The sequence below is a fragment of the Rhopalosiphum padi genome, chromosome 1 (genome assembly GCF_020882245.1).
Source record: "Rhopalosiphum padi isolate XX-2018 chromosome 1, ASM2088224v1, whole genome shotgun sequence".
Lineage (NCBI taxonomy): Eukaryota > Metazoa > Arthropoda > Insecta > Hemiptera > Aphididae > Rhopalosiphum > Rhopalosiphum padi.
The window spans coordinates 80,471,812-80,498,522 of record NC_083597.1 but is presented as its reverse complement, the minus strand read 5'-3'; the positions used below and the strand labels follow the sequence as shown (position 1 = coordinate 80,498,522).

The 26,711-nt window shown below is 22.8% G+C and overlaps 1 protein-coding gene across 3 annotated transcripts in view; it reads left to right on the top strand.

Annotated features, from left to right (window-relative positions):
- Window positions 1-26,711, top strand: part of LOC132918123 (neuroligin-4, Y-linked-like) — a 384,793-nt gene that overhangs the window by 36,340 nt on the left and 321,742 nt on the right. For 2 of the 3 annotated variants that reach the window (XM_060979228.1, XM_060979226.1), the window contains exon 2: window positions 9,157-9,244. The gene's annotated coding sequence lies outside the window, so the exon portion shown is untranslated. Of the gene's footprint in view, window positions 1-9,156; window positions 9,245-14,446; window positions 14,458-26,711 lie in introns of those variants that run through there. The other variant, XM_060979227.1, reaches the window with a different exon arrangement.

Below are 26,711 nucleotides of genomic sequence, written 5' to 3'. Positions count from 1 at the left end.
TCCAATTGTTTAGTAAAGACATAAAGAATTAGATAACTTGTTATTTATTAACTTACTTGCTCATTGCATGAAATTACTAATTTAGACTTATTTCAAATTATATCAAAAGGAAAGATAAAAATTGAATTACTTAAACAGTAATCTAACCTTTGAGTTAATGAGATCCTACTTCCTAGTAAACTCAATGAATATTTTGGAAATTCTTAGATTATACATTTTAATATAATAAGCTATACATGCAAACAATACATTTAATATAACTTGTATAATTTTTTTAACGATGATAGTTTTTAATATAGATTGTATAATTTAATTTATTTATATACAAAATATATTTTTTTAAAGTTGATTACTAATCATTATGATTGAATTATTTGGAATTATTAATACAAATTAATTTGTGCATTGTTAAAAATCATAATGTATTGAAACTTTCCTACAAATAATATAAATTGAATTTATTTTACGAAAAGTTTGATGATAATGATGTTTTAATGGTGTAACAGAAAGACTAGTGTTCATTAAATAAAGTTTTTTTTCAGGCAAAGTATCTAAAACGGAGCCAATTCGTAATTATTGTTAAGATATTTTTTCAATGCACCGCAGAAAGTCATAATATAATGTGTTATAATGTCTGTATGCAGAGAAGATGTAAAACAATACTTTAAGTAATAAACGAAATATATATTATGATTACATAATTATAATTAAATGGATAATATGTTATAATAGCACTGTTGCTGATTTATTTAAGTTAGATTAAACACATATTTAAATAAATATATAAATATTCAATACCTATGTTAACAGTGTAATCTTTAGTTTGTATACTAACTAGTAACTAGTCAACTTAACCTAATGTCATACTCGATACGAAACCTACTATTATAAAATACCTTATTCAACACAGGACATGCTCGTAATACATCTATACTAACCCATATAATATATAATATATTATGGTATCAAGATTTATATAATATTACATTTTGATTGTTAAATATAATAGACACATGTACACATTATAGTTTAAACCATATTGTTCGTACAATGTTTTTAATGAAAATAAAGTAAAATATCACAATACTACTATTTTTCTTGAGATATTTTTCTTTTCTTTTGCTTTTATATAAAAAAAAAACGTATTTATATACATATATATATACACATTATGTTTATATATTATAAAGAATCGGGTAGTTTCAACCCTTTAGAGTTATTTCTTTTGTTTTCTGTTCATGGTTCATTTTAATCTTTCTGACAGAAGCTATACTAATCCTAGGATTGTATAATATAATATTATCCTTTTACCTAGTAAAAATAAAATGTAAATGCTATTACTTTAATGGAAAATATTAATAGTCCCAAGTACCTTTAAGAATAAGTTATATTTTTTTCATATGAACAAAAATGTAAACACCATACTCTATTCAATTATAAAATAAGTTATACGACTTTTAAATTTAAGTATATAACTTAGAAATCCTATTAATTAATCATTAAATGTTATATATGACAACAGGATTACATAAAACATGTATTTATTGGTTTTAACTTTTACATTTTTTCAAACAAATATAACGTGTGGTTAAGAATCTTAAATAATTTACTTTATTTTATTTCAAATTGTTCATGGAGTATGAATTTACTTAATGTATGAATAAATAATAACGTATTTAACCTGTTTATAATGACTAGTACCTAATTGTTTTAAATTTTTTTTGTAATTAACTTTTCTCATTAAAGTAATAATAAAAATAAGTTATGGAATTACATATGATAATACTTAAAAAAAAAAAAAAAATATTAAATTATGTCAATGGTAGGACTTTTTTATATTAAAAATTTCATTTAAATTAATAATATTATTATTAAACACATTTACTTTGTATAAATTCACACACCAACTCTTAGCTACACAAAAATCAATTACGTTACTTTATGTTCTGATATTCTGAAATTTAAATTTGTGTTATAAATGAACGCTTATATAGGAAAAAAATATATGTTTAAATCACATCACACATAATATATCTGCTAATGCATGGTGCTTATTATATAAAACAAGACATATTATAAATATATTTTTTTTCTTCACCTTTGAAGTGCTAACTGTGATAGCTTTTATTTTACGAAAAGCTATTTGGTACCATGTAGTAATTTTAAATGATAAAAATGATCGTAAACTGGTCATTGTTAGGGAAATAAACATAATATAAATTAACTTACACAATTTATGTATATATATACATTGATAGAATATGCACTTCCAAACAAAATGGTACAGAGTGTAGTTACTAGTTATATAAAATATTATTCAAAAACTATTATATTATTATATATACATAAGTTATTACGTATTATTTTTTATTAGTGTATAAATTGTATATGTTTTCTTTTCTTTCTTTTTAGAAAATATTACGAATTGAAAATATAGTACATTTATTTACAACTAGAAATGGTCATTTGAACAAGTATTACACAGCGTATTCTAAGAAACTAAATTAATACATAATACGATTTAATATATATGTATAAATATTTTATCTACAACAGAAATAAAGACGACGCTGTTAACAAAAATAATAATAATAAAAAAAAGGTCTTAAAAACTAATTGAAATATGTTATATAAATTATCAGCCATGTAAAAATAAATTTACCTCATTTAATTCAATCTATTGTATTTTGTTTTTTTAATAGTTTTTTTTTTGCTTATTGTCGTATTTCAATTCGTTTCATCAATGTGTTTATTTGAAAAAAAAATATCATCGATAATGGGATTAACATTTTTTAATATACAAACTTTCAAATAGGTTATGAATATATAACTACCTATGTATAATATTAATGTTAATAATAACAATAATAAAAATAATAAAAATACAATATAGTGACTTGTAATTGTAAGCCCATAGAGTCAAAGGAATATTTTTTAGTTTGTTTGTTTAATTTTCACATTCGGCATACGTAAAAAATAATAATAATTATTATTATTGGAATTTATACATGCAATCGTATCGTAGATTTATGAATATTTTTTTAGCTTTAATAATAATAGTACTTGTTTTCATAATTGAGTGCGCACTGTGTACATTTACACTCTTTTTTGGTTCAATGAACACTAAATAATATTATGTGGATACATTTACATTTAGGCTATGGCCTAATATTTGATAATAGGTTTTAAGGTGTTATGTACAAATTTAATATATATATTATGTATTTATGTACTGGCGTAAACGTTAATATGCATACATTTTAATTCTCTTGAGTAATTACGTAAATTTTCATACTCATCTTAAGGAAAATACAGAGCATAATAATATGATAATTAAAATTGTTAAAACACGTCCTCGCCTGCACATTGTTATAAAATAAATCCTATCTGTCAATGAGAAACAAAATAAACAGCACAGTAAAAGTCTAAAAATTATTTTAGTTTTGTAAAATTTAATTTTAATACATTTTAATTTATAGTATTATAACTGTTTGGCATTTTGTATACTACTTTTAACAGATATACTAAATCTTAAGTGTCGGAAAAAATCAGCTATTTCTAGAATACATACAATTATCAGTGTTATTTTATTACTATATTACCGATGATTAGATAGACTATAATTGTAAGTCAACATTTATATTTGTAGGTATGCTAAAGTCTAAAAGTGGAATACTAGATTGAGTAGGACTCTGATTTATGAGTAAATTTGGTATGTATTAAATGTACCTACCTATTACGTATTTATTTCAGCTATTGCGTTGTATATTATAATATGGATTCTATACTTTAACAATATTTATTACAAAATATTCGTGGTTAGCGTTCATAATATTGCACAATATAGCCTTTGTATTATATTCAAGATTAAAGTTTTCATAAATTATGTTTATTTTGTCGTTAAACTGTTTAACTGTATACATTTTATTGAAGAATTTTATAGTTGCTCTTGCTTTTAATGAAAGGTTGTTCTATGTTCCATACATGACAAATATAAGACAATACGGATTCATTATTAATATATATATATATATATATATATATATATATATATATATATATAGATATATATTTATAGGTATTATAAATTCTAGAAGTGTAGTTGGAATAGACATCGCAATTAATTCATTTTTATTTTTTTATCACTGTGGCATGTTTTACAGGCAATGCAATAAAATTAATTTATATTTTATTTTATTTGCAAGACATTTTTTCTCAATGGCTTACACGTATTTTTACTTTTCTTTATATGATTATTCAATAGTTATTTATATAATAAAATTGTATTAGTGTATACGTAACTTAAAAACTTTGTTAGGAATTCACTATATTTTTTACATGCCTAAAATTGGACGGCGTCCCGTATAGGCAAACTAATGGCATACGTGTGGAGATTCGATGTACATTGCCAATTCCTTTGAGATATAATAAATATAAAATAATAAACTAGAATTTCTTTACAATATTATTTGTCTACTTATAAAGACGTCGTATTTCTATTAATTGACAAATCCTTATTAAGGTTTGATTTTTATTTACCAAGTGATTTATTCTTTATTCAATTTGATTTATCAATTAAATTTAATACTATTTTAATATATCAATAAATCTACAAAAAAAAAAAAATGAATTTATAATTTTAGAATTCATTAAATAATGACTTTTTAAATAACATGTTTTTCTATTGCTATTGAGCGTTTTATTTACAATATTTTAATTTTTTTTTCAAATGGGGAAATTACTATTGCATATTATAATATATAACTAGGTACGGAAAAACGAATATAACAATTAACAATGAATGTATCTAATCATTTATCATTAATTTTATAATTATGACATTTTTAGATTTTTTTCAATATTTATTAAAAAATGTTATTAAATAGGTACTTTAATGTTTGATTGTAAACAAAAAAATGTAAATACCTAGTAGTTTAAATTATTTTATTACTTTCTAAGATTTTAATGTTAATTAAAATGCCATTAAAAAAAGTGATAGTAAAAAATACTCCATTAAACCATTGTATATATATTATAAATTATATTATTTACTTAGCAATACAATTTTGTTACTAATTTATATTTTGTTTACCTTAATTTTTGATTTTTTTTTTATAAGACATGTTTTTATTGTAATTCAAATTAATCAAATTATTTTAACGGATAGTTAATATCTAAATAATGTAAAACAAATTTTAATAAATTAAAATTCTTATGTATAATGTCATCAAAATATTATTAAAATTATAAACAATGGTTGAGATTATGTTGTTTTTCTAAAAGCAGAATATAATCAATGTATGATTTGCATTTTTGAGTTCATATTAATTGTATTTTGATTTGTACCGAAAAATTGGTTTCATTTATTCTTTATTTATTTAAGTTAAACATAGAATAATTTTAGCTTAGTATGGAAAGTATTTACCGTAGTATTTTGAATATAGGTATTGAAAAAAAAAAATCATAGTTTCAGTGTAAACTTTTTTATAGACTAAATAGATTAATTTAATTTAAATACCCGTATGTAGTTAGTTTTGTTTAATACTTTACCATAAAAAATGTATATCTCAGAAGAATATATTAAATACATAAACAAACATATTATAACATTTATAACAGTTGCAATGGAAAATGTTCCATTATATAAAATCTAGCTTATGAATTAGTGTAAGAGAATTATATTTTATTTCTTATTTTGTTTCAAGAATATATAATTATAATGTAACTTTTCATATAAATTGTTGTTATCAATGTTATTAAGCTACAGACTAAAATTATGTTACTTTCATAATTAAATTGAGCATTTGTACTATCTGGTAAGAGATTATATAAACAAATAAAATGACGATAAAATGAAAAATAAATTTAAAAAATAATAGTTATATCATAACTATGAATTATTTGTTTAATCCGTTTATTGTTCAAATGTGTTAATTATTATTATAATTATGTATATATATATAAACTAATTATATTATGATGATTATAAAAATAAGAATTTAAAATACAAAAAAAAAAATATTTTTCATATAATTCCTTAGATATATATTTATATATATACATACGTTCTATACACATATTTTTGCACACTATAATTTAGTCATTAAATTACATTGTCATTATTGGCATTTATTATATTCATTAACATTATAAGTATTCACAACACTGGTAAAGTAATAGAAGATTGACTTTTAATATTTAAAGTATATTACGAATACAAGCTATGTACTAATAATATAACCCTAGCATATAAATTGCATTTATTTAAATAAAATGTCATAAAAAACTTTAAATTCATAAGAGAAGTAAAGAATTTATTAATTTAATTTTTTTGATAATAAAGCCATTTTAAATCACTAACTGTATTACATTTTCCAAATGTCACAGAGAATAGAAATATAGTTTATCAAAAACACGTTAATTAATAAAGAATTTGAAATTTAAAAAACATATTAATTTCGTAATATGCCTGCATAAAATTGCTTATTTGTTCTATTTAAAATTCAAAATTTTTTCGTGTTTCCTTAATTACAATGTAATTAAAATAGTTGTGGTAAAATGTTATTTATTTGATTAATATTGGTAAGGTTTATTAAATAAATAAAATATATGGAATATTAATGTACATCAATAACAACCAAGCTAAATGAAAAAAAAAAATAAAAAAAACTGATAGTAGCCAAATATTATGTGATGACAACAATAATAAAAACTGAAAATTAAATATTAAAATTATTGATGTATACGTGAATAATATTTCCTGTATAATAAAATTTGCTGACGTTTTTAGAAAAATATAAAACTATATAGAAAAAATAAACAATTATTAATTTTAAATGTATAAATATTATAAATAATCATAGAACAACATTTGTTTAATAATATTATTTTATGTAATACATGGAATAATTTGCTTTATAAAAATAACGTTTATTATGTATAATAACCGTTCTAATGATTCTGTAAATTTTTATATTCTTTGTGTAATTTAAAAATATTGTAGGTATAAATAACAGATCGATTTTCATTAATAACCTAATGATAGTCCATTGATCAGAAATGATTTTAAATTAATTTCATATATTTCTATACATATATTTTTTTTAATTCGCACGAATCACGTATAAATTAACAAATGCTATATGTATATTTTAATTTTAAAAACGTTTTAACTATTATTTGCTATACGTTATATTGACTTAATTTTAAATAATAATTTATCAAAATTCAAAATGAAATTTAGAACATGAATATTTATACAGTATTATTAACAATTGAACATATTATATCAATAATATTTATTAATTAAAAATATGTATTCTGTGTCTATTATAATTTTTAAAACTAAAACAAATATAATAAAATAATATGGTAGGTATATGAATTAATTATAGCGATAACATATTTCAGCACATATATTATAATATAATATGAATTTATTTTAACTAGGACATATAAGTATACTATTTGTTAATGTATGCTATATATAAAAAAAAGAAGCTAAATTAAGTCTATTTTTAAGAACTGTTTGTTCACATATTAAACAGTTTTATGTCATTTGACTATCTAGAATAAAATTGTATTACTGCATAGATTATTTGTTTTAATATAAAAATTATTTAAAAAAAAAAATTTTAATTTAAAAATTATATCATACACAATAAATGGTTTGTTCTTAAATTAATATCTGGCAATGTAATACAATTTAACGATATACTCGTATCATATCATGATGATAATGATTCATTTTGTTATGTTATAATCTGATGTATAAAATGAAGCAAATAGTTTATGAGTTTATTCTCATTTATTACTTATAATTTTATAAAGTTTTTTTTTAAATTTTAAATTTTTATTTAAAAAAGAATTATGATTTTTGGTAGGTACGTGAATATTGAAAAAATAAACTGTTAAAGTTTTTATTTTTAACTATTAGGAAAATTTCCAAAAAATAATAGAAAATAAAACTGAATACTTAATGGTATGACGTTTCGTAAAATTTAATTATTTTTCAGTTCCTTTACTTATCTAATTGATTTTTTACATAAAATATTTAATTTTTAGTTTTTGAAATTAAATATTTAAAACTATAATTAATTCTATATATATAATACAATATATATATAAAAAAATACAATGAAAATATAAGTAAAGGGTATGTCCCTATATACTACTTAAAATTGTTCTAAAATGTTTTTATTTATCTAGCAAGGATTTATTATGAAGGTCTTTGGGCCGTTTAAGCTTAGACCGTTGAGATAGATTTTCAAGGAGAGTGTTGGTAAAAATATGAGAATTATTACGATTATTATGGAATTTTCGTAATATTATGAAACTAGCAAAGGCGCTTTTAGAATTTTAAAGTTTGTGAATACCTATACAAACTATGTGAAACATGGTTAAATTAAATGAATTCAAAATCTCCAGTGTGACCAATATATTATGTTATGTATTAAATGTTTATATAATATCAAATACACCGTTTGTCTATTTATGTTAAATATTTAGTTAAATTGCAAATATCTACTAACTTAATTCAATAAATATTTGATATAATAATATTATATTATTTTGAAATTTTGAACAGGACTTAAGTTTTGATATTTATAAAATAGTATGTATAATTAAAATGTCAGATTTTGGATGAAATATGTTAATATTATTTCTACTTCATTATTAAATATTTATTCGGTTTTTGCTCTAGTTTAAATTTAGTATATTTTATGTTTTGCATTTGTTTGTTATTTCAAAAAAATATTTGAAATATAGGTAATTTATTATTTATTTATTTCACAACTCATAGATCACACATTTAATTATACTTCATATATTAAAATTCAAATACAATTGTTGTATATTTAAGTTAAAACAATATAGTTTAAAGTAAAATACAGTATCTTACACATTTAGAAAAACTTAATACATATTTGTTTTCTAATTATACTTACTTGCATTAAAAATCTATGTATATTGTAACAGAATATAAACGGCTAATAAAAGACAGAGGAATTCGAATTATTATATTATAATATAATATAAATTAATTAAAATATAATTGTATATTGAATAATAGAATTGAAAACGTACAATATATTATAATTAATAATTGTATAATAAATTAGTATTATTCTAATTATTTCTGTTGTTTTTTTACAGATAAAATAAGTAATTTGAATGAATATTATTCTTATGACGTTGGGTTCATTGTTTCAACAAAAGAAAAGGTTAAGGAAATAGTATATACGTAAGTATCATATTTCTATTTTTAATTATAAATCTTATTAAATTAATTAAACTTAAATCTGTGATTTGAATAATTAAACACTTAATAGACTATTTTGGTTTGAAGTAAAAATACATTTTTTGCTTCATTTGATACCTATTTATAATTCATACAACTTTTAAAAACAATAAAAATATTACAAAAGTTTAGTCGATATTGATAACTATAATCGTTGTCGGAGTTAATTTGATCAAAATTATATATTCTGTTAGAATGTTAGAAAGTATACCTACTTTTTATGATTGAATAATTAACATATAATCAATTATTCATATTATATGTTTACATAAAAAAACACAATATTATAGAATCAATGGGTTATTAAATCAATTTTATTTTATAATTTCTAGACTATAGAATAGTATACTTACTTATTTTCTAGTTATATTGTAAAAATACAATATTTATTAATAAAATATGTTTTGATATATTATTTTAGATTTTAACATAATAAAAAAAAACCTTTTAAAAAATAAGTTTTTTTTTTTAAAGTAATATATTATTATCGATAATGATGCTAATATTGGTAAGAGGTGTTCATACATATTATATGTATTGTATAACTTCACAAAACGCTATAACTTATAAGTTTGCACATTCGATGAATTCGAACAAAATAATATGTTGATATACATTTATAGTATTTACTCTCATGCGCCTAAACGTTACATTTTTTCTTTGATCACTTTTTTACTTTTGTATTCTGAGGACAATTTATTTTTGTTTGTCATTGTACTGTCCGACAACAAGAAACGTTACAAAATATACAAATATACGCATTCAGAATGATAATTAGATACAGAAAGTATAAGGGGTTAGAACGGAAAAAGAGAGTTGGGAGGAAAATATATGTCTATTCTTGTATACTGTCTCAAGTTAAATTGAGTTGGTAAACCAAATTAAAAGTGACGATTATTTGTAATAAACACGCATCATAATGAAGTTGTAATTCATGTGTAAATGTAAAATAGCCTATCCTAATGTCATCGTTGTGTGCGAAAGATTGCGTTTTACAGTGGAATGTTGAATTTTGCTTGAATATAAAAACATTAAGAATAAACTCTGTCGACTATATATTACAATTTTAACATAACTGATGATAACAATATTTGTAAACGATTTTTTATGTTTACTTAGAGACTTTTGATCAACTGTGTCGAAAACTTATTCTATTTCCTTTACTGTTTGAAACTTGAAGGTTCCACAATTCAAGTTGTGGCAACTATATTCTTTATATTTATTATTATGCACTTAATAAACAAATCGAAACTATAAATCAATTTTTAACATTAATGAATTCTTTTTATTACATAGTCAAACCGTTAATGTGTGATAATTATATTATAAGGTACGGCTATAGTGTATTAATATTAATTACATATTTACCTGATCGACTTAATAATAATAGTTCCTATTTGTTATTCGATCAAATAAAATTAATAGAAGCCCTAATGATATAAAATTAACTGTACAATTATATTCTTCTGTTATATGTAACATTATTTTTAAATAAATATTGTGAAATAACTGACTAAAAAATAAAAGTATAAAGATAATTTAAAAAAAATATGATTGATAAAAATAAAAATCACTGATTTTACAGACATTATAATAATTATTTAAAACATTTAAATGTAATAGAAGTATTTAAAAATGTATAATTAAATCGAAATAAGCATTTTTCGATTTATTTTATTTTTATCCTATTACTCTGAAATTAATAATTTGAGGCTAAGAAACTTTTAATTTATAAAATATCCTATTAAAACTTAAATATAATAAAAATCACCATCTTTAATTAGTTTTTATAATTTAATAAATTGTTATTTTCAGAATATTATTATTCTTCACTGTATTTTATTTTAATTTTTAAAATAATAAATAATAAAAGAGTAGTTATGTGAGTACCGCTGTTATGTACATTAAGTGTCGAATAGTGATTATTATAGGTGAGTTAAATAATTTAATTTACTTGTAAATTTGAATTATTCAATCATACATCATTGTATATAAAAACGATTCTGAGCAGAAATTATCTATCAGCTTGTATTACCAAATGATAATATTGTTTGATATAGTTATAAGAGTAATTTATTTTATTTTTAGTATTATAGTACTACTATAATAGTTGGTAAATATATTTTTTTCCGAAATTATTGCATTTATTATATTATTATAATAATATAAATTTATACTTTACTATATTAATTTATATAACTCAATATGTAATAATATTTTTCTATAAATACCGTAAAACACTTAAAATAGATTCATATTCAGTATTACGTTTTCAAAACTTAGATACTAGAAAAAAAGATTTTATACATTTTTAACTACAAGATAGTTAGTAATTTTTGCCAATTTTGACGAATTTCATCAAAATTATAAATTTAAAAGCATATAAAACAATGTATGGCTATATATTTAAAATAATTAATTTTTATTTAAATATAAGAATACATTTTTAGGATCTTTTATTAAATTTTAAAGTATTTTTATCCAGCGAATAATTTTTTATTGACATTTTTTAAATAGTAACTAAAAATTGAAAATTTCTTATCCTTATAAATAATTAAAAATAAGTTAAAAATGTGGAAGGTTGTGTAATTAAAATGAAATTATAAAAATTTGGTAAAAATATTGAGTATCTATTGCTATTATTTTTTTTAAATGCACTACATTATCAAAAATAAAAAATAGTTTAAAGAGAAATAATTATCTTACGGGTGAATATCGATTTTCGTAAATATTTGAACTTGAATACTCTCAAAAAATGATTTGATTTTTAGTAATTATTTTTTTTTTCATAAATAGGTTGAAAACTAATGAAGAACCTTTTATTAAATTTTTAAATATCAGGGTAAAAAAATGTACGAATTTCTAACTATAAAATTAATTTATTGATTTTTGCAATTTTTTGAAGTTTGTCAAAGTCCTAACTTTAAATATTTATAAAAAAATATTGTGAAGATAGATGTTCGATATTGTTTAATTGAAAATTATACAGCTTCTGTATAGAACAAATAAGATTCAATTTGATATTCAAAACCACTCCCATTTTTGAAAATCGAAGAATTTTATTGACAACGTATCATGTAGGTACTCTCTCTCTCTCTCACACACACACACACACACACACACACACACACACACACACACACACACACGCACACACACGCTCAAACACATTATGGATAAAATCAATACATCCATTGCTTCACTCAGAGCCTAAAATACTTTTTATTCCAATGCAAGCAAACTCAAGCAAATTTTCTGTATTCAGTATCATGCTTGTTTTTTTGAACATATTTTTTAGTTCTTAAACGAATGTTATCTACTTGTTTGTATTTTATTTTTCATCTTTTCTCTATTGTCAAAGTATTAGGACAAAAATCTTGATTTGTGATTTTCAAGGTTTTATTTTACTACCCATAGGCAATATACGAGAGTGAACATAGCGTTGGTTGGTGTCCAAAAACCATTTATTGTATTTAGTCTTTTGTCATTATACACAAAACACCACTTTTGCAGCCGATATCATATCACCTAATGATAAACCGTTTTAATCGACATTTTGACTGCCGTTATCTTCAATCTACACTATAATAATTACATTTATAGTTTATTTATAATCGTATTTTATTAATTATGATTAAGCATAAAATGCGAAGGAGATAATACATTTTGTATCGAATGTGTATTAGATAAAATGTATCCAAGTACGTAGATTCGAGAAAGATATTATTGACGCATTTACTGCCGAAATGATTACACATGCATCGAATTATTTTTGTTTTGTTATATATGTATATTATATTACGTATAAACATATAATAGAGTATTATTAGTTTTATAATTGTTGTGAAGTCCATATTTATTTTTAAATTGAAAATTGTATTATTTGGTAAATGATTATATTATTTATGTGGCATTTTTATTTTACTGTTCCTTGGCTAGTCTATAAAATATTAATTTAATTTGATATTTTAATATACCTATGTTAAATTATAAGATATTTCTTTTCAATTAAATTCATTATATGTTTATTATTATATACTTACTTAATATCCGTGTTGGATTAAAATAATTATTTTGTAATTTATTTATGTAAATCTGAATTTCTCAGCTATCTCTCTTATTTTATCTTGGCATTATGAGATATTAATTCTTTGCAAATAAAAGTAAAGGAAATAATGTCTAATGTGACACAAATATTTAGTTATTATTATTTATTTTAATTGTGATATGATTAAAATTAGTGTTAATGATAATATATTTTTATAATATGCAAATCAATTTTTCATTAAATTTAATAAAATTAAATGAAATTTTGATTAATTAACCATCATTTGGGAGTATGTTTTTGTTTAAGGAATAAGGAAGTGCCTTTAGTATTGAGGGGTTATATTATCATGGGGAGAAGTGACACGAATGATAAACTAGTAGACTTTTGCAACTACCGAAGTGGTTAACTAGTGTTGTTATATAAAATCTCTCTCCAGATCGCTTCCGTCTAATTACTTAGGCACATATTTTAGGAGAAGTAAAAGGAGAACTACCCATCCTATCGTTGCTAAATATCGAGCGAAATGTGCTTTTTAGGCATGTCTACCCGGATATGCGTGACCACAGAAGATATAATATTCGCTTTACAATTAAATTATACGATGGAAACAGTGGAAAAGGGTTGAGTTGAGATTAAGGGTAAGCCCAAAAACTTTGACCAATGCTCATATTCACATTATTTCCGAAATTGTATTTTACCCATGTACCATATGTTCATATTCGTCACCGTTGTCGTAGTTTAAAAGGTACTGAGTGGATATTGGTAGGGAAAAGTCAACCGTGGATTCATAACTCGCAACTCGCTAACATCTGGTATTCTTTAAACCTAGATCGGTAAACGATTTGTCACTCTTACTCGTAAATGGTTCAAAGCCGCCATTGAAAACGTCGAGTACGTGTCCACTGCCACACTTGCTTTTTATAAATCTTTCAACTTTTGGTCAGCTATGTATCCCGTGTTTTTGTCTAATGCTGGGATCACAGAAATAGTGGTAAACATTATGGTAGTGGACGGAGTTCTGATAATGGAAGTAAAAGCGATAGTAGTAACTGTATAACCATCACTGTTTTACTCCTGTTTTCTGATAAGGTTAATATATAGTATATACGTGTCTGTTGCTTGACGTTATCGGGAATGACATTTCTACGCTGCAATGCGGGCTCATATGGCAAATAAAGTGTTCAGGGAATACGATTTTTAAACGAAAATGTATTTACTCCATTATCATAACATTTGTTATTTAATATTTTATCGTATCGTGAATGTTTGTTTTTTAATCGTTTGTTACACAATTTAATTGTCCACTATTTTGTTACATTTCTCCAAAACAATAGAAAAGTAATGTAAATTTAACATTGACATTGAAAATTATATACTCCATTAACTATGAATACTGTTATTTGTTAATTATAACAATTAAAATATTGTAATATTATTTTACATTTTAAAAATATAAAACTAGTATTATATAATATTATTTTAATTGATATGTTCGATAAAAATAATAAAAATTAAAAATTTTTAAGGAATTTTCAATTATAAAAAAATTATTAATAGCGTGTACATATTTTAATTGTTTAGCTTTTTAATAATTTTGTGATAAATAATTAAAAAATATTGAGAAATGTGAAGTGAGTTCTTTGCATAATTTTTCCTTAAGTAAACCTGTAACTAAAAAAAGTTTGGAATAATTAATTGATCATAATATTAAATCTTAAAGATTGAACCAAAAACAAAAACTTAAGTGATCCTAAAATCAAACATGAAAAAAATTTAACATTTCATTTAAGAATAACATCACCCAGGAACAAGAAACTTATCGCATTAAAAAAACAAACTTTTTGTATTGAAAAATTGCTTTTATTTTATTTGTATAATAAATATGGAAGTTATTTAAATCTAATTGTTTACTAGGCTTTTATTTTCCCATATATTATTGCATTTATAAAGGTTAAAATATCATTAAAAAAAAAAAAAAAACTCTAATATAGTAGTTACGATTTACGAAGTTCAGCATTTCAGAAAATGCATACTATACAGGTCTGTTATTTTTTTTTTTACATTGAAAGTGTGAAATTGCTTAAAGGTTAACAATACATATCACCACCTATAAATGTTTGTAAGGAATGAAACAATTTAATTAACGAACTAAGTATGTAACAACTTTTGTTTTTTTTTCAACAATACATTTCTTGTTTAGACATTTATAAAAACTAACAATAATTATATAATATAACATATTAAATAAAAAAGTGGGTAAATAGGACATTTTAACAAAATAACAACACACATGCCATTTCCTACCTAACTATAGTCGTCGAGATAAAAATAGTATCTAGCTAAAATCATTTCAAAAACAGTGTTCTCAAGTACCTATTAATTGCTCATTTTTTATAATTCATAAGACAACTACTATGTTATTATTTATTATCTATTCATTCATAATTAATTACATGTTACGTTCTTATATATGCAAATATATGTGCAAATTAAAACTGTATGTAATATTATTATGCATGTTTATGTAAATGTAGAAAATAAATTTGAAAAGAAACATAATGTTTTTATTCATAATTTTTATTTATAAATTATTTAACACAGATTTAAAGTACCGATTTAAATTTTATAATCTATTGTATTTTTTAATTGTTTATAGTTTTGTCAATATAATATCTCATTTTTCAATATAATTTTGATTTGATTAAATTTTAACCAGTCCATTAATATTTAACGAACAATAATAATAATACATGCAATTATAAAACGGGAATAATAATGAAAACTCGAACAAAATTATTTTACAAAAGAGAATAAACGTAAAAACACGAATACTTAAAATATTTCAAATATAATTGAAGTTTGATATATTCAAATGTGGGTTCCCAAGCGTTTCTCAATAGAATGATTTTCAAAACGTAGGTATAATCAAATTTACATTGAAAATGTATTCATTTATATGGATTTGGACAGTGTTGCCAAATTAAATTTGAATTGATGTGATACTACCTAAAATAAAAAAAAAATACCTTATATACCCGACCGCCCACCACCAAATATAATCATGCAGCGCGTGGGACAATGTAGCTTCAGTAAATCGTATTAATACACATATGAATTCATTTTATTATATAAATCTACAACACAATGTCAAATTTTCAATGGTTATACATAATATTTACAAATTTTAATATATTTTTTAATATGTTTCTAACAGCGATAGTTCCATTTATTGTACATACCCGTGTGTAATTTATTAAATATTATAACTAAATATATTATACAAATTATTTAATATTTTCAGATTGCTACTTAGGTTAGGTTAGGTTAATTATAATTGTAAAAAAGGTAAAAAATTAAAATAATTAAAAATAGTAAATATATAAAGTTTGTTCAAGTATTTCTTCAAATAGAAATCTATAAAATCTTCAACAGACATTTGTGTACTACTATTATTACAGTGTTCAATAACACAATTAGGTACCAGAACGTGAGAAACTAAACTTAAAGTACCAAGACTTATTATATATGTATAATATCGTCACTTAGGAACCATCTTAGTCAATCTCACTTTTCCCAACTTTTCAAGAAAAACAAAAAACTATTTCAATGCTAAGAATTTAAAAGTTGGTATGCTTCTGAACAATTATTAATTCTAGAACGTGTACTGTGTTTTTTTTAAAACACATTTTTTACCAAAAGCGGACTTTTATTAAAAATACATAAGAATGGCCTTTAAAATTGATAGTGTAATATTTCAATTTTAAATAAGTCTTGAAATTTTTGCCAAAACTTAATTTTCATTTAGGATTTAGTTTTAGAATGGTCGTGATGACTCTTATGCGTCGATATAATGATATGTTTTGTATAAAAATCGTTAAGCGTAAAAAAAAATTGTAAATTAATTAAAATTACGTCAAGTCTAACCAAAAAAACAAGTTTTTTAATTGAAAAAATCGTTGGTTTCGATCGATGGATATAGTTTTATTTACCTAATAATTTTATCATTCGTTGTTACAGTTATTTACTTTTTACGTGAGTTGTTTTCGTGTATTTCAAGAAATTTAGGGTATTATTTCAAAGTATGTGATTAGTCATGGTCTACCTCCAAGATTGCTAAATCTTGTATACTTTAATATTATTAAATATCAATAGACAGAAGACGAGCATTTTCTTAGAAAACGACGTATGATATAACTATGTATTATAAATATAACATAGAGGAATGTATCGGTGAATCCAACCATGGAATACATAATATACTATTATTGCTGCAATATAGTCTATTATTATTTTCCGGCACAATGACAATATGCATAAGACTTTGCTGTTTAATTAATTTTGTGATGAATCACAAATCGTGCCAAAAATCTAGTTTGGTTATAGTAAAATGATCAAACTGACTTAGTTACCAACTATAGTTTCTCTACCAACGCCGCACGAACTCATTTAGACCCAAGTTAGATCGTTCAAAAATAGAGATCTCCCATTACCTGACCACACTGTAGGTATACTGTTAAAACTATATATGCGTTATCGTGGTTGTGTTAATTTACGGTACACGCCGACGTACGATATAGTTGTTCACGCAGTGTACACAGTGTATATATATATATTATTTGTGCATTTCGAACGCTTAATCAAATACCGCACCATATCTCCCTTTTCAATGTACATTTTTATACTTATACCTATATATGTAGGTATTGTAAGTACACGCGCGCTTGTGTGCTGTGTACACTATTTCTCCGGTTGCCCAAAAATCGATAAAAGGAAAAACCGCTAGTTGCCCGCGAATAACGGCTATTTACCAAACGTACGCCGCACGCATTTATTTATAATATGCATAGCGTAATGCATATTATTATTGTATACACAATGCAAGCGTACGATTTTCCGACCACCCCGCAGTCGCATCACCCCGTTAGCACGATTTTTATTCTTTTAGGTAGGTACATGCACATATTATTACGAAGCCATTTATATTTCGTTTCGCCGTTTTTTTGGAGGTTCGTGCCGCCGTTTTTTTTCTTATATGTACACGTTTACCGTACTGAATAATCGACGGAAAATCGAAATCGCGTTGAGCGATATCATAATATACATATAATGGGCATGCGTTTAACGATATTATATTATTGTGTATCGGACGACGACAACCTGCGACGACATTGTGGTGAAATAATAGTATTTTAATGTCATATAATAACGCTTTCGATCACGCGATTATTGCTACGCGTGTAGCGTGTGTTTGATAATAATACATTTTGCATCGCGTTCTGTATAGCCGATTGTCGCAATGGTAGTGGTGATTGAGACCCAACGCGATCGAAAGACAGTCGTGGTTATAGGCAAATGCACGCACTATACAAAACGATAGGGAATATACAGACATTATAGACTTGTCCAAAATCAGCGATCGAAAACAAAATGGTTGACGTATCCAATCCAAAAACTTTGTAATTTGCATTTTAAATATTAATGAATTTATGTTTTTAAGACTCCTGTAGGGACTATGTGTTATTATCTTGGAGTTTAGAACGATATTTTCATAGTTGAAAATCGAAATGTCATCAGAGCCAAATTAAAATTTTTATTATCATGGTAAATTTAGATTTACCAAGATAATGACAAGTTGGTGAATTTGAAGAAAAGTTTTTATGACAAACCTATTGTTGAATTATAATAGATTCACCCGAATTTTACCTATTCACCAGACAAACAACAAAAACAACACCAACAACAAAAACCAAAAGAACCACCATCATCGTTTTCATTTTTTATTATTTTTTTACGGTTTTCTCAAAATATAGTAATCTGATAATCTGTGTTCAATTCTCGTTGCTTTTTTAATGTCAAAAAAACACGTAAAAAACTAAAAACATAGGTCACGAATTAATCTAAATTCTTCTCTAGCTGTTTTCGGAAGTCGAAAATACACACACGAATATTTCAGGAAACGAACTCCTGTATATTTTAATGGTATTTGAATAATTATTATTTTGGCAGATTATTTTAATAATGAAATGCCCTAGCTTGTTTTTAAGACCTTATTATTATTATTTTTTTTTTGTCTTTCCAGATATACTATTTTTATTTTTATTATTATTGCAAAATTATTATTATAACATAATATTGTATAGTTTTACCGGCGCCAGTCATTCGCCCAAAATCGTTAAGACAACTGAGACGAAATTATGACCAAATAACCCATGACCCGTCTGCAGCAAAGGATTGGAGCTCGGAAAAATGGACGCGGTCGACTAATGACAGAGTGCCGCATCGTTCCACTACCACCGCATTTTATGCCGAGTTAATAAACCTACGCCGTCTAACAATATTGCCAGATTAGGTCTAATGAAAACGAATGTTTTTCACCGGATTATAACACAATTTCGAAATGTCAACCTGGACCACGGGCTAGCCACAATAAGTCCTATCGCAATTATTCTGTATGCTATTATATATAGATATATACGTATAATATGTTTATATATTATATACGCGCATTATATTGTTAAGTTGTTATACCGTAAATGATAAAGTGCTCTTAGCATAATCATACAGTATGGTAGCTATTAAGCTATGTATATATATATATTGGATAGCCGGGTTTTTTTTTGTATTTTTTTTTATGTACTTGCATCGTTCAGAAATTCGATGTAGTAAAATTTTTTTACGAAGTTCATTTACAATCGGATTCAAATTGTCAAATTGTATTGATGTTGAGTGAAATAGTTTTTATTGTTTTTTTAAATTTTTTTTTGTATCGAACATAGTTTGATTAGTTCGACTATAAAAAAAATACAATACTATTGTGTTTACAAGTTTGAGACAATTTGTTATAATATTGTCTATGCAGTACTTTATAATCATTATATCTTTACCAAAATTGGTTAGTGGTACAATATCTTTATTGATATACTTAATACAGTATTATACAATTTACACTGGACTATAAGTCTTTGAGCTTAAGATATAGGGTATAAGTAATGATTCTGAACAGTAGAATACAATGAAGGAATTAAGCTTAGATTTATTTTTTCTACTTGCCTTTTCAAAATCTAGGATTTTCCTGATTTCCCAATCCTCTAGTAATTACGTGCATCGTACTTCCGGCACTTTGGATTTCACAAAAAGCGTACCGACGAAAGTCGTGATTTGAGAAATTTCTTACCTTTGTGTTGACGTTACGTGGTCATCATTTTTATTTACTATCACTGAAAATAATTCAGAAAAATGTGAAAAAAAAACTGGGGCACAATAACTTGCATTTATATTCAGCACGTACATTGTAACTTCACAAATTCTTCTAATTATGTTATTATTATTTTTTTTTTATTAGCCTTTATCAACTTGAATTCCTTTCAGTAGTTACTAGTCAGTACATACAAATGTTTGATAAAATATAATTGTTATATTGATCCTACCGTTATAATCTATTTCTATATAGTTTATAAATAAAAATCAGTATGTAAACATAATATAATTTAATACTTTATAATATTTTATATTAAATATTATTTAATTATTACACCCAAACTATACAATCTATAAACTTATATTAAATAATATCAAATGAAAAGTTTATTAACTTGTAATGCATTTTTAATTAAAATATATCAAATAATAATTTTAAAAAAAACTTGTATTTATCACCTCTTAACGTTTTTGTAATATCATTAATTTAAAATATATACAGTCAAATCCGCTTAATTGGGACACATCGGGCAATGATCCATGTGTCTCCATTATACATCTGTCCCAATAAACCGATGTCTAATGTAACGAATACATTTGTTCGAGACTCTGCTTGTTTGTCCCCATTAAGCAGATTCCACTATTATATAATTTAATTTAATAAAATCTTTAAATTAGGTGACTGAAACTTAGTGTTTTTTTTTTTTGGCAATAATAACAAATTACGTATGAATCATAGTTCACATTATGAACATAAATTAATAACATATAATTCCAGTAGTTTCTCATTGGATTTGTTCCAAAATGTCTTTACCCTATATGTAATACCCACATAAGATTGTAAAAGAAATTGATATAATTTTTCCTTTCAATATTACGTTATTTATGATATTTAGTATTATGCTTTTTATTTATTAGGTAATGTAAACTATTTTGATAGATTTTTCATTGATTTAAATTATTTTGTTTTCTTCAACTATAATGTTATCATTTATTTGATATGTTTTATTTTATTTTTTAACTTATTATTATTATTTTATATTAATGTTGAGTAATGTGGGTATTATATTATATTCTTTTCTAAATTGAATAAAATAAATAGAATATTTTTTTTTAAGTATTATTGAATGATTTAATAGGTTGCAATAATTTTATTTTATTAAACAACTTTATTATTATTTTGAAATTTAATCAAAAAGTAATTTTCAATAAAGACAAAGTGATATTAGTTTTAGCTTGCATATTGTTAGATTTTTAGGATATACGAAAAAGTTAAAAAGCTTTTGGATGTATGTACCTCTGATGCTTTTTATAGTAGTTCGATATATTTTATAGCCATTATAAATATAAGTTAGTCATGATTAATAAAAGCAATACATCACTACATAAAAGATTGATTGTTTAATTATAATGTTATGAGGATAAAAATGTTTCAAATTTGTAGTTCCTTACAAAATTATTATTTTACAGTTAATAATTATGTTTATATTATTTTTTCTTTTAATGTTTTTATATGTATAATCATAATATTGTATCCATTTCATGATATTATAATATAATTGTTTTTTTAATTATTTTCATAATTCATTTACTAAAATTTTCTAAATTTTTAAAAATAAATATTTTTTTTTACCATACCCATAACCATTTTTTAGAATTTGTTAGTTTTTGAACATTAAATTTTAATTTTAATAGGTCTTAATAGTGAAATTTATAATAATATGATAACAATATCTAAAAAACAAAAAAAAAATGTTTTTCTTCGATAATAAAACCAAGACATAGATGATTAATTTACATTTTTTCCAAACATCTAATTTAAATTATTTTTTCTGCTTGTTTAAGTAGACAGAATTTCACAGTCGACTTATATATGAAATTATTACTAATGATGTAATTCATTGTAAGTACATATCATTGAAACATAAACCCTGATGAAATTTTGTCTTTCTATTGGTTATTACTTAATATTTATTTCACATATTCACGGCACATGATGTATACGTTATTAATTGTTGCTCTAGGTTATTCACTTAAGAGGTTCAATGTATATTTTTTATATACTAATAAGTCACGATCAAGAGTATATGATTAAAATATTGCCTATGTTAATGTCTATAAAAAGCGTACTTATTACATTTAATATAACTGCTATATAGTATACACCATGACAGTCTAAAAATTAATTGAAAGCTAATACATTTTTAAGGTTTTTCTGGATTTGTATGAATTTAGTTCCATATGAAAATATAATAAAATAGAAAACCTTACTATACATTATGACTGACAGTTTATATATATATATATATATTATATTGTTGTTTAATGAATTGATTTGCCATCACTGATAAAACCATTAATAATAATATTTTGGTATTTTTTTTTAACTTTATGATGTGCATAATTCGTATAGGTTTTAATACGTCATAATTATATTTAACTTTTATATTTTTTTCTTATGAAAGAATTTTTGTAATTACATACTATTTACGAAACATATTTATTTTAGTGTTTATCATTTAATGTTGACTGTTTAATAATATCATTGCATTACAATTCATTGATGATTATTGCCTGTGGTTTAATGTGTTTGATAGTAAGTTATGTATTGTTCATTATAAATAGTTATACGTGATCACTATTTTTTATTGGTAATTTGGTTAAGTTTTAGATCATGGATTTTGTTATTTGGATTTATATTAGATTTAAAATATTGTACTGTGTGTTTTATAAATCTAAACGTATGTACCTACTCTATCATTGATTACGAATACATTTTAATTTGTCTCACCATTTTTTAATACAAATAAATGAATGATTTTCAAGTCCTTTAAATGTAAAATTAAATTATTATTGGTAAATAATGAATTTATGAGTTAATGAAATGATTCTATAGTTTTGTTTGTGTATTTCATATTTTATTAAGAATGTTGTGACAGGTGTTATTTAATTGGTTATTTTAGGAATGTAGTGTAATTCATTAAATGTGTTAACAAGCCATCAACGTTATATATTTATTATGTTACTATAGGTGTTTTAATAATGTTCGCTAGTTCTTTGATAGTAAAACGTTTGAATATTTCGCGTGTTATTGGAAAGTTATAAAAAAAAATCGAGCACATGGTTTATATATTATTATACGGACTGATAAATTGTTATTTGTTTTCAAATATTTTTACAAAAATGTGTATAATTAATTTTATAATATGGTACGCATAATACAAATTAAAATAACAGAATATGACTAAAGAGAAGAATTTATTACTATATATTTAATTGATGTTAAAGTACTTATAGGTAATAAATAATATTATTTATATTTTTAGATTAAGAATGCAACCATTGAAAAAAAAATTTACTGTTTATGCATAATTAATAAAATATTAATTATATACGTTAAATTTATTTGGTAGTATGTATAATATAAATTGTATTTATTATCAGAATGCTTAAGTATATTATTATATACAAATTAAGGAACTATTACTGTATAACTATATTATATAATTCTTTGAATGCCTATGTTATATCTTATAAATATTTTTTGATGTATAACAGTAATAACAGTTTACTTAAATATGTTATAACCTCATGATATACAAATACAGTAATAATTATTTTTAATTTTAAAAAGAACTTTATTAACATTTGTAATACTATAGTCTATAATTAACAGTCAAAATAAACACCTACAATATGGAAAGGTATCATAATTTCACAAATACTCTTTAACGGTACAGCATTTTTGATTGTAATTAAAATCATCATATATTAATATAATGTATTGTGTAACCAAATAGGACGGCTATGTGAAAACTCTTTTACGAAATTTCTCTCTATTACTGTTTGGAGTATAAATTCGTACACTCATATAAACAAATTAACTAGCGTTATATTCACATCACTATGTATCATTTAAGTCTGAAGTTATAGTAATTAAAAAAATAGCGAATAAATTACTCCAACTATTCAATTATAAGGTATTAAAACTTAAAACAATTGTACATTTGATTTTTTTTTTATGTGTATTAAAAAGTTTTGACACTGTTAGGAGATATATCACAACATTACAACAACTTGAATCAAATAAGTATATAATTTAAAGATGAAGAAATTTATATTATTGTTTTAATTATTTGTATCAATCGTTCTATACATACATATGTATATATACATACATATGTATATATACATACATATGTATATATATATACATATTATATATTATATAATATGAGTATCTATTATATTCATTGACTAAAGTTTGTGCATGGTTTTAGTTTTAGGACTTTACAAATATATTATTATAAACTTAAAATGTTTTTTATCATATACTGCTATAACAGATGATTCTATATTTTAGTATAAGGGCATGGGATATATTATATTATCATTATGATAATAAATTAGGGCGTAAGTTTTGACTTTTTACAACTCTTGTAATTGTTCTTGAATAACGTAATTTATACTATTATATACATTTCACTATAAACATATTTAAATAGATATTAGCAGTTGTATTACGCAATTGTTACAAATTAAAATAACTCATATCATTAGTGTTCTATTATATATTATTACCATACAAAAGTTTATTTTACATGTTAAAAGTTATAGATAAAGACAATAATATAGTTATTTATAAAAATAAAATATTAATTTAACACTAATACTTAATAATTTTATATGTTGTAAATCAAATTAATTGTAAATTATTTGAAAAATACATTAATTTAAATAAATGTGGTAGCTAAATAATATGCATTTATTATGACTTGCTTGATAAAATTAAAAATATAAAAATAATAGGTATACCTAACGAAATGGTACAACTCTTCCACTGAGACAACCATAAGGTATTTAATAACAATATAGTAAAATGTTAACATGTTTCGTGTAGGTAACATGAAGCTATAAAATGTCAAGCATTGAAATGTAAATTGAATAAAACCCCATAATACAAAAACATCTATTACGTGTTTTAGAATTACGACATTTCTTATGACTTCATGCCATACAAATTAGAAATTATTAAGATTCAATCTAAAGTTACGTCAAAATAACCATAACAACATAATAACACTGATACTAAGTAGTGTGTATTGTATGAAGTAAATTTGTTTTTATGTCAGTATAAATATTTATTTTTACGTATAGTATTCAGCATAAAAGAGAGTATACGAGATACTTATATTTTATAGTTTATATTATTTAACTATTTTCATTAGTATACATAATATGTATTACATATATTATAGATAACTAAAATTGTAATTTATATATTGCAAGTGTTAAAAAAAAAACATGACCAGTGTTCATTTATTAATTTGATAAAATAATAAATTATGTACTCCATTATGATTACGTGAAAATTCATAATAAATTGATTAGCTATAAATGTATAGGTTCATTATAAATTGTAATTATTAATACAAATAAATATATCTAACTATTTATTATAATAACATTTTGATTTTGAATTTAATGAATTTTATTTAATTATAAAAATATAATCCTGAAGGCTTTATAATTGCTACAAATAAAATTAGAAAAATTGAAAATTAATCATAAAGCAACAATAGTATTTACTACTAATTCAAAAATAATTAAAATGTGATAATATTAATAAAATTAAATAAAACATGATTTTACGAGCCTTCTTGGGTTTTAATTTTAATTAATGAGAAAGATTATGTTATGACTGATTTTTATAAATTGTCATTGAAAAATATTGGTATTATAAGTTTTTTTTTTAATTTTATAAAATAATGATTTTTCTCTCGCTTGACGAAATTCGGTTGAAAAACTGTAATTTGTATGCATTTTATTGTTTATAATTATTAAGCTAACGACTGATGCGCAATAATTCCATCGCCATTGTCGTATTTATTATGCTCTTGATTGTAATTTTTACTGTATTCCTAGATATCCTTTAACAACTTTGGCATATATTTTTCTCGTTATAATAAAATTAAAATAATAATAATCATGAGTTTTTATTTATCTCCATATCTACCTTCACTTCAGTATGTCTGAGTTTATAAATCTTGGTAAATATTATTCTTGATTTTTTTTTTCATATTGTAGGTTAAACATTTAAATCTTTATTGAAATAAGAGACGTTTTAGCTAATTGTAATCTAAAATATAACGAATTCATACTAGC